Genomic DNA, 12,030 nt, shown 5'->3' with positions numbered 1-12,030 from the left:
AACAAGTACCATAGTATATGAACATTCTAAACTTCTATTTTTCACTGGTAAAACTCTGTTTTTGATGAGGAACCATTTGTTAGTGCAAAATGTTGTATATAAATGTGAACTATTATATTATTATAAGTATCATGTCAGTTTATACATATCTTTAAAATATGTGAGCTAAAAATTGAAACAATATTTAAGAGGTTACTTGACTGTAATAAAGAACTGAATGACTAAGAGTGATCATCTCCTTCATTCAAAATATCAAACTACTCTTAATATAGTCAAAGAGAGCATTACCTTTTAGAAATGACATATAAAATTGTTGTTTATGTTTAAATTACCTCCTTAAAAATCTCAGGATTTTATGTTATAGAATATTTATTGCCTTTAATATGTCTCTGCCATGTTGACTATTTGATGTCTATATTGCTATAATAATATAATTTGTGTTGTATTTGCTATTGATATGTCAATATCCATATTTATGTAATGGATATTTGTGTAAAAAAATAATTTTATGGATTTTGCTACATGGAAATAAGGACACTGAGGCTCATCCAGGCAAATGATTTAGCAAACTATGAATGATAGTTGCATAATAAATTGAGATATAGGAACCTTGACTATTGGAATCTAACCATGAAATTTATGATTTGGAGACAGGAAAAAGAGGAGGAAGTGATTATGATACCAGTTTTCTTATTTGTTTGATTTTCAGGAGACAATCAGAAGAAAAGGGTTCTTGTTGTTCAGTGACAGTGAGTTGGTGAAGTAAACTTGGCACATAAAATCAAATGACCTACAAGTAGCTGAAACTTAATTTCACAAAATTGTGGTTAGAAAACAAAAGGAATAATATAATATTTAATATGGTTTTAAAATATTATATTAATATTAATTATTTTAAAATACTCCTTTTTATTGTTTTTTTCCAATAACTGATACTTACATATTTGGTATAATTCACTTGTCTTGTTCTGCTGATTTATCTTAATAATTTCATTTATAATTTATTCAATTATTCCTTCTGAAATATGATTATTTAAGTCTTCTGTTTCCTCATCTATTAAACTAAGCAGCTTATGGTTTCGAAAATATTCATATATTTCGTTAGATCAACAGTTTTATTGGTATATTACTGGATAAAATAAATCCTAATAATGGTTTAGTTTTATTTTATTGACCCTACATTCATTTTTTACATTTTTTTCTCATAAAAAGCTTTTGACAAAATACAACATACATTCCTATTAAGAAACAATAGAAAGCATAGGAATCCATGATACATTTCTTAAAATGATAATCAGTATCTAAAAAACAAAATAAACCACTGCAATATTTCTGTTGAGTTAGATGTGAATGGAACAACTACACAAACAAACACAAATAGTAAATGTGAGGAACTTGGGGGTATTTGTGTCCCATAACAATGTGAAGGGAGATTTTTTTTTACATTGCAAAGACTGGGAACTATCTGTATTGCCTATGGGCAGGTATGTGAGTTAAGTCAAAAAGTTTAGCTTCAACCCAATCAAAAACTGAGATTAGAGATTAGATCAGGTCTGCCCCACCTAGTTTTGAGCTAATTTAGGGTTTTTGTCCTTCTCCTTTACCTATGCTCAAAGAGGTAACTATTCATGCTTATTAGTATAATGAGCAGGATAAGGAAAATGTATGGGGACAAAAATATCAATTAGATTTGTGATCCCAGCCAATGATTGGCATGAAGGGGTAGGAACAAAGCCATTAAAAGTGCATATAAGATCTAACATTTCTGGGATTCAGGGTCCCTCTCCCCTTGAGAGATGTGTACCATTTATTAAGATGTTTTAATAAAGAAAAACATTTTAATTTTTCTGCACTAAGTATTAATAAATCATTTATGACATAAATGACCATAGCAATCTAGTGTTTGATGATCTCAAAGATCCGATTTTAGGATTAAGATCTTAACTTTTGACAAAAATTGCTGGGAAAACTGGAAAGCAGATGGCATTTATATTTTATTCAATATTCCATAATATAGATCAACATATGGTTAAAATGGATAAGTGACTGAGACTTTGAGGGTGATATCATTTCAATTACATGTAAATAAAAAGCTTTTGTAAAAACCAAACTAATGCAGTCAAAAGTAGAAGGAAAGCAAGAAACAAGAAAAAAAATTTACAGCTAGTTCCTCTATAAAAGCCTCACCTTTCAATTATATAAGTAATTGAACCAATTTTATAAAAAACATAAGCTCCATATCCCAGTTGATAAATGATTAAAAGATATGATGAACAGGTAGCTTTCACAAGAAGAAATAAAAGCTCTTGATAGTCACATAAAAATCCTACAAATTACTATTGATTAGAAATATGCAAATCAAAATAGCTCTGAGACATCACTTCACATCTAACAGATTGGTTAAAATGACAGAAAAGAAAAGTGACAAATGTTGGAGGGGATGTGGAAAAACTGAGACAATAATGCCCTTTTGTTGGAGTTGTGAACTATTCTAATCATTCTGGAGAACAATTTGGAATTATGCCCAAAGGATTATAAAACTATACATACTCATGATCCAGTAATAGCATTACTATGTACATCTATACATCTATATCTATATCTATTTCTAGATCTAGATCTAGATCTAGATATATAGATATATATATATATCCCAAAGAGAGCAAAGAAAAACGAACAGGACCTATTTGTGCAAAAAATATTTATAGCAGTTCTTATTTTTTTGTGGTAAAGAATAAGAGATTATGGGGATACTCATTAATTGGGGAATGACTGAATAAGTTGTGTTATACAGTTGTGATAAAGAATAATTGGGGAGACATATGAAGTGATATAAAGTGAAGCGAAAAGAATCAGGACAACATTATATGCAGAAAGAGCAATATTGTAAACATGATCAAGGTAATGATCTAAGACAATTCCAAAGGATATATTATGAAAAAATGCTATCCATCTCAAAGATAGTACTGATGAACTCTGAATTCAGATTGATGCATAGTTTTTTATATTCTTTATGTTTCTTTTTCTTTTTCTTACTGTTTTCTTTTTCAATAGAGTTAGTTAGGAAGTATGTTTTATTTAGGTTCTTATGTAGAGTTGTTGTTCAGTTGTTTGATCATGTCTAACACTTTGTTATCATTTAGGGAGTTTTCTTGGCAATGAGCATTTAGTGATTTCTCCTTCTCCAGTGAATTAAGGCAAATAGAGGTTAAATTATTCTTCCAAGGTCACATAACTGATAAATATGAAGCCATTTAAACTCAGATCTTCCTATCATCAGGTCCAGTATTTTATCCACTGAGCCATTTAGTTGCTTCACATGTATAAAGAGTATCAAATTACTTGCCTTCTCAAGAAGAGGTTGGGGGTGGGGAAGAGAGGGAAAGAATTTGAACTTAATATTAAAAATTTTTTACATATAATATGCAAGTTTTTAATTAAATAAAAATATGTGTTTAAAAACTTTGATGTCCATATGAGAAGTGGTAGTATGGTAACTGAAGAAAGTGGACTTGGGCATCAGAAGATATGTATTCAAATTCTGGCCCCAATATAACCAATGTCGAAAAGCTCAGTTTGCTAATGTCCCTGGGCTATGGTTTCCTCATCAGTAAAATGAGAAGATTAGACTAGACAACTTCTGAGCTCTAGATCTAAGATGCATTAATGTGTATATATTTCAGAAGGTTTTACTAATTATATTCAAGGAGTAATGACTTCCCCAGATAAGTAAATTTGATAAACTCTCCTCTATGAGTCCACAGTGAATATCACTTAACATTTCCACACAACACAGTAATAAAACCACAAATTAAGTAGCCTGGGAAGTTGATTTTATGTGGCCAATACAGGAGGTTTTAAAGATAGAAAAACATTTCACAGGCTCTGATATTAGGTTTTTGCTACCTGAGACTAGATAGTGATAAGAGGAAAAAAGTTTCTATTTCAGCAAGAACCACTTTCTTATCAACTACCAACCATGTACTATATTATATAAGCTTTCCACAAAAGTGTTCCTTTGCTGCTCACTAACAGGTCTAAAAATGTTGTTGCCAATAAACCATAGGTTCTTAATTCACAGTAACAGGTAAATATGATCTGAAGCAGAACACAGCAGGATTGAATCCTTATATACTTTACCTCAAATTATTGGAAAAAAGTTAATGAAATATAAAGAATTTTATTAGTAATCTAGAAAATGACAACTGGGCAGGGAAATTAATAGGTCAGAAGTAAAGTTACTTGACAGAAAGTTGAAGGAAAAGGTTATAGAAATATATGAAATATAGTCTTCATCATCCCTGATTTTATAGAGATTTGACTTGTGGTTATTCAATTATGTCTGATTCTTGGTGACCACATTTGGGGTTTTTCTTGGCAGCGATTCTGGACTGGTTTGCCATTTCTTTCTTCAGTTCATTTACAGATGAAGAAATTAAGGCAAACAGGGCTAAGTGACTTACCCAGGTTCACACAACTAGGAAGTGTCTGAGCATGGATTTGAACTCAAGAAAATGACTTCCTGACTTGAGACTCAATGTTCTATCTCCCAACTTACCTATTGTTTATGGTGGTTTTAAATAGGATAACATATCATCCCAGAGTTTTGATACTCTTTATAATTCAGCCATTTGAGTGAAAAGGGATTATTTGAAATAACTGTGCTCTCGTTTAAAAAAATGACTGCTCCTGTAAGGTTATTTGATGCTGGGCACCTTTTAAGTTTTAAGCCACATGCTATGATGATTAATAAACTGATTTATTTTCTACCATTATTGAACATTAGGATAAACAAAAAAAAAATAAAAAACAATCCAAATAAAAAAAAACACAAACAAAAAATGACATTTAAATCTGGAAAGGAAATGATACTTTAATATTACATACACATACATATATATATATATATATATATACATACATATAAATGTATATATAAAAGACCTTTTCTCTTTTCCTTATGAAAGATAAAGGAAAGTATATATGGATAAATACATATCTCTCTCTATGTATGTATGTTTTTGTGTGTGTCTCTCTTTTTCATCTATCATTTATCTTCTTGAATCCCTTGAGGTCAGTTGTACTTAACAATTTAATACAAAATAATACAAACTATTCAACCAAAACCAACCAGATAAGGACTAGGAATAATAAAGTGATATGTGGAACCTAAAAGAATAACATTTATTGTTTGTTCTAAGTTGTTATTCAGCTATTTCTGACTCTTTGTGACCCTATCTAGGGTATTCTAAGGCAGAGCTGTCCAATCTTATGTTTAAATTTTTTTGTTGAAACAATAGACAATAAGTTTTGATTTGTCATTTTACTGAGAACCATCTAATAGCTGAGCTTCCTTTACTAAAGCATTTAGTAAACCAATAGGAAGGTATTTTGGACAGCCCTGTTCTAAGCAAAGACACTGGAGTGCTTCACAATTTCCTTTTCCAGCTCATTTAATAGAAAACTAAACTGAGGAAACAGATCAAGGGACTTGCCCAGGATTACACATCTATTATCAGATTTAAACTCAGGAAAATGTATCTTCCTTATTCAAGACCTGGCTCTCTATTCACCACTGCTCAGAAATAGACATGCAATTAATGGATTATTTTCTGTCTTCCACAATGTTTTAAATAGTTTCTAATAACTCATATGTGCTCTATACATAATTATTAATTGATTAATTGGTAGGGGAGGGGAGAGATGACAAGTTATTGGAGAAACGAAGCTGTTATCAAAGGTATCTCCAGTCTCTCATCTTTGGAACCTATTTCACTTCTTCCTTTGCATTAGATTTATTCTGACCATCCTTTTATTCTTTGAGCAGTACAGTGACAATTAGAAGTTGCCAAATTGTCCTTTCTTTCTTCCACACTCCGACCCCATGATTCCTCTCCCCAAAGCAGAACAGAAGACAGAAGTTTTGAGTTGCTTTTTTTAACTTGAAAAGCTGCTGGGAATTTTAAGTATTGCATACTGCAAATGTTTGAAAACTGATGCTCTTGAATGATAGTCAAGAAAAGTATTGCTATAAGAATTGAAGTGCAGAACTGAGAGGCTTTGTAAGAGAGGAAAGGATAACAGGGATACTAAAGACCAATAAACAAAGCCCAACAATCCCAATTGCAAACTTCTGTTCCCTCTTAATTTTATTGCTTTTCCTTTCAATTTACCACTTAGAGATTATGGAAGCCCTAATTAAAAAGTCATAATAGTCTGAGAAAGCTATTCACTATCAAGTTGCCTATCCAGAGAGAAGAGGAAATTAATGTCTCTGGTGTCTTAAGCATTACTAACCTCAAAGCCACAAAAATGAAATGTCATATGCAGCAACTCTTGCTTTATTGCTTCATTTGTAGTCTATCTATGGTCAGGACAGAGAATCAATGTCATTCCATTAGGTTCCATGTTTTGTTTTATGATTATCAACCCTGAGCAGCCTAGTTTTTGATGAATACTTTATGTTAAATAGGAGATCATCTGATCAGTGGGACCAAACTCAAAGACTGAAGAATTACTGCCATAGGGAGGGTAATTAAAGGTTACATGCAGATATTCAGCCCTTAGAGAGGCAAAAAATAAGGTGATTTTCTAGTTCTCAAAGACAAGAAAAAGACTGGTAGAAGAATACCTACTCTTAGGGAAAGCTAAAATGATTAGGAGCTTATCAAAGTCAATCCTCTTCCTGCTCTTGAATTACATACCAATTTATGATGAAGGTACTAAAGAGCTTAAAGATACTTGGGACTATTTACCACCATACACTTTCCACTTTTGTCATGCATGACAATTAAAAAAGAATCATAGGTGGGATTGTAACTCCCTGAAGTACTAGGTTGAGATCATAGTTATTACATGAATGAAAAGTATTTTAGAAAGGATTTTTTTGTGAGCATGGAGAATTCCCCAGGGTTCTGCCTATTTCCTTATGATCATTTCTATCTTCTCTAAAGGTCACAATCTTCTTCAAAGGTCACAAATGAAGACACCAAAAGACATTTATTTATATTCTTTTCAGAATGAGGAAAAATGAAATAACTGACAAATTTGAGCTTTAAGGCTTTTGCTTAGATTTTATGACTTTTAAATTAGAGGGAAACCTAATTTATTCCATAATTGTTGAGTTTAAGAAGGTTATTAAATTTTTTGGCCAGTTCTTTCACTTCATTGGTATGTTGAAATAAAAATATATAGTAAGAAAATAGATTTTTAAATTACTTCAATTTTAGTTTCAGAGAATTTCCTAGAATGCCAACTGGGTAAGAAGCTTATCCAAAGTTGTAAGAATCAAAGAAAGTATTTGAACCCTGTTATTATGACTCCAAGGTTAAAATTCAATCTGATTCACCCCACTGCTTAGTTTTTAAGGAATTTTAAAAAGCAATTTCTTTTCACAACTACTTAGACAGTTTATATTTCTTTTTTTTTTTTTAAGAAACTAGTATATGTGTGGCACTATTTTCTTTAGGTTTTTTCAAGGCAAATGGAGTTAAGTGGCTTGCCCAAGGCCACACAGCTAGGTAATTATTAAGTGTCTGAGGCTAGATTTCAACTCAGATACTCCAGGGCCAGTGCTCCATCCACTGTGCCACCTAGTGGCTCCCTTGTGGCACTATTTTTAAAAAAGAAACAAAACTAAAACAAAGATTGACAGTATAGCTCTATTTTTATAAAGGGCAAGATCTAGTTTACTGATCTAGGCAACATCAAGAACTTACTAGCATCATTCATTGGTAGAAACTTTTCTTTAATTAAGTACAAGTCTTCAAAGCTACTCCATTCTCTGTTTTGTGGTATGCTCTTTATTGTGTCAGTGAATCAATCAACTGATTCTGAAAGTCATACCTTTTGCTTAAGATCTAGAGCTTAGTATTTGCTTTGTTCCCCTACCACTAATATTAGTTAACTAGATTTCTTATTGGCTTGACTTTTTTTTGCGTGTTTCAGCTTTTATTGATTTAATGGGATTGTAAAGTACTGTCTTTTTAATTTATTCCATAAGGCTGTGATGGAAAGAACCAGGCAGGATTTTATAACAGACTATTTTAGGCTGAACAAAGGTCAGTATTGTAAGAAATGAGGTTATGTTGGTTAGATTATAAAGACAAAGTTAGGTTCTCTGATGTTGACATGAATGCAACAGACCAGAAAACTCTGCTGGTGTTACTCAAAATCAATAACAAACCCAGGAATGGTGACTTTCCATTATCATGGCAATGTGAATTTTGGATTTATGGGGTCAGCTTACATTCTCTACAACTTCTCTCTTCACTGACAAACTAACTACAGAATGATAGCCACTAATATTCACAGTGACATTGAAACCATTCAAGGTCAGCTTGCCAAAGCTATTATCTGTAACTTCCTTTGCCTGATATATCACTGAATCATTAACCCTTTTCTATGGTCTTTTTAAGGTAAGATATGTTGAAGTAACTGTTTTTACTACAGACTCTCAGAAAAACTGAGCTTCATTTTCCAAACTAGGTTCATCTTAAACTCTCTGTAAATGCTTTGCTGGATAAACAAAATAACTAATGATTCTTTTTTTCCCCTTACCACTTGAAATGAATGAATTAAATATAACAGGTGGATCTATTGAGACTAGAGCCATACTGAGTGAAGAGCAATAAACCTGTCTGCAATTTAAAGCATGAGGAAAAAAATCAACCAAGCACTGATTTCATTAACATCCTGCTGTAAAAAGTAATGGTCATTATAAACAATTGCCAATCCAGAAAAGTCATGGAGTGATGTTAAACATCAGCTCAAATGACTTACACGTACCTAGAAAAATGAACAAAAACAACAACGAATATTATTTTAATAGTCATTCAGACATACAGAAAATATTCAGCAAAGGAACTTTGAGGAGAAGATGAAGTAAAAGCTTTTCATAGAGAAGACTGAGAGTGTGCCTTTAGAAGACAAGAATGCTCTTCCTTGGTTCTGAGTGTGCTTAATCTGGAACAGCAGTTGTTCAGGAAAATGAAAATTCTTAATTGTAATGCAGTCAAAGAAAAGCTAGACATATTTAATAAGAATCAATCTAATACATGCAAAAAGTAAAAAAAAGAAAAAAAGAAAAAAGAAAAAGCAAGTTTGAGAGATTTCAGAAAGAGTTGTGGGATCTTTGTATTCCTATATTAGATGCTCATCCTTATCCATCCCTAAATGAGTAGTTTGGATCAGTTGCCTCCTTAGACTCTTTCCAACTTTCTATTTAATTTAAAAATAATTCATTTGCCCTAAAATTCTAAGAAAGAATTCTTATAAACTACATCATATTCATGTTTACATGTAAATCAACTAAGGAGTAAGACTGCAAGGTGAAGGTGGATCATAAATTGATGATCTTTGTTTTACATTTCTTTTTTTGTTATGCAACATCAATAGTCTTTCTACACACAATTACTATCAGTAAGGTTGACTGAAAAATAAAATAAGAAGACATCTTATGCTTTCTTTTGATGTTGGTGAAGATAAAAATAATTCACAATTATCTAGGGTACAGCTAGGTAGTACAGCAGAATGTCAGGTATGGAATCAGGAATGCTCATCTTCTTGAGTTTGAATCTGGCCTCAGACATTTGAAAGTTGTGTTGCCCTGGGTAAATCACTTACCTCGTTTGTCTCAGTTTCCTAATCCATATAATGAACTTCAGAAGAAATGGCAAATCTCTCTTTTGCTAACAAAACCTGAAATGAGGAGAAGTTATTGATGATCATTTGTCTAGGCTGAGCAGACACTATTCAAGTCTGTGAGTCTAGGTTGAATCTACCTATCCCTACCAGAAGACAGTGCCCTAATTCCTAGCAAATAACCAATAAAAAAGATATAAGTTTGAATATGAATGAAATATGAAATTATCCTTAACTTTAAGACAGTGGCAAAGACCATTTCACACTCTTCTGTAATAATATTAGTAAATAATTGGACAGATAGCATATGATAAAGTATTAGATTCAAGTGGGATATAGAATCAATCAAGAAGAAAAATGATTGTGTTGTCACAGTGATGATCTAGTCAGCATGACTTAAAGATTTTCTCCTGTTTCATTAAGCACTATGGGAAAAAGAGTAAAAGAAGCAGACAGAAGAAGGAATCTAGTTCTGCCATTTGACGTGATCAGAGAAAAAAAAGAAGGAAGAAATTGGAGAGTAGAGAAAGTGTAGAGCTGAGAGTTAAAATTAAGAGGAAGAGAATAGAGCTAATACAGGAGCTATGAATGAACTTAAGGTTAGAATAAATGGAGGTCATGATGAGTGTGAAAAATAATTTTAAAGGTAGTAATATGAAAAAAGATAAAAGAATATGATTAGATAGTTATTTCAGAGTCCTTGAACAAAGGGGAAATACATTTGTGAGTGATGGCAAGATCAAAGTGTGACCACCTTTGTGCCTAGCTGAGGTAGAATGGAAAAATAAGTTAAGGGAATGGAGTAACTTGTATAAATGAAAAATTGTGAACTTAGAATATTTGAAAGAACATTAATATGCATGTTGTATTCCCTTGGAAGAATGCAAAGCTTGAGATAGAGAGAAAGATTATGAATAAGGCAGGATTGAATTCACTGATGGAAGGAGAATGCCCTGGAAGTGAGAAGGGTTAAGGAATAATGGTCATTGAACTCTAGGTTGGGTCATAGATTTGAATATAGTAAATCTCAAAAAGTATGAATTGTAAAACAATAATATAGTGAAAGTCTGGAAATAAAAATAAGGAACAAGTTTTCCCATAGCAAAACCAGTGAGTTTCTAATCATAAGAGAATTAACAATGGAAAGAATATCAAGAAAAGGTGTTAGGTCTCATTGCAGGCTGGATGACTGAAGAATGTGAAATTTGCTAATTATCTGACAGGCATTCCAGAGAGTTAGTGGAAGGGCCAGAAAATGCAGAATAGGCTATGTGGGAGAGATTAAGATGGATAGGAATAAGAGAATGGGCAATTAATGATGGGAAACAGGATTTGGATATCATTAACTGGAGGTTCAGAGACTAAATCGTGGAGGCAAGAGAAAGAGGAAGATTGGGAATTATTTGAAGCAGCAAAGGTAACTTACCTTTTCAGAAGAAAGTCTTGGAATGTGAATGATGAAGGGAATCTTGTCCTAAATAGACTTGCCTTGGAAAAAGTACCTTCTGGCTTCTAGAAGTTGTATTGCTGACTGTAGAAATAGCCCTAGGTAGGTCCCTAGGAAAACTGAGAGGTAACGTTATGTGGGTGGGGATATGGGAGAGGGTGTTTGCTCCTTGGAGATGATGATAAGTTCATAATATACATATGAGCATAAGGCATAAGTGACCTCACAATAATGAAAAATAGAAAGAGGGCTCATCTGAACAGCAGGGAAATAGATCTGTTTTCTTTCTCTCATCCAAAGGGTTAACGCTTTCATTGAAACAGATGTCACAACATTCATAAAAAATGTTCCAGTAATTTGAACCCAGATCAGTGAAAGTTCCATCTTCTACTGTCTATTTGCAAGTCTCAATTCGTTCCCACCCTTGTTCTGACTTTGGTATATCCAGTCTGTACCCATTTCGACCTTCTGTTGTGAAATGATCATTTTCTACATAATGCTGCAAGATCATCAAGATTCCTAAAATTTGTTGTCTTCATCAATCCCCCCCCCCCACAACTTTTGACTGGCAAAATGTTCTCTTTGTTCATTTTGGAGGATTCTGTATTTCTAATCAGCTGTTATGATCTCTTCCTCCTGCAAAGCCCCTGTCATTCTCAGACAAGTTTTCCTTTTCCCCATTAAGTCCTGCATTTCTTTCTTCTGAACATGCCTAGGGATCAAAGCATTATAGGAAAGCAAATCCTTTCCAATGGATGTATATCCTAATCTATAATTGATTTTTATTTCTAAGGAGTATAAGCAATTTATAAAGAGTTAATATTTCTGAAAAAAATGATGAGTCATTGAAAATTGAAAATTTCTTATAGAAATTATTTGTATAAATGAAACCTATTGTAAAATATAAGGATTAATGTAATAATCAGAGCTTTCTGAACTCT

Source organism: Macrotis lagotis, chromosome X, assembly GCF_037893015.1.
Source record: "Macrotis lagotis isolate mMagLag1 chromosome X, bilby.v1.9.chrom.fasta, whole genome shotgun sequence".
NCBI lineage: Eukaryota > Metazoa > Chordata > Mammalia > Peramelemorphia > Peramelidae > Macrotis > Macrotis lagotis.
The sequence above is the reverse complement of the archived record's forward strand: the minus strand, read 5'-3'. Positions refer to the sequence as shown.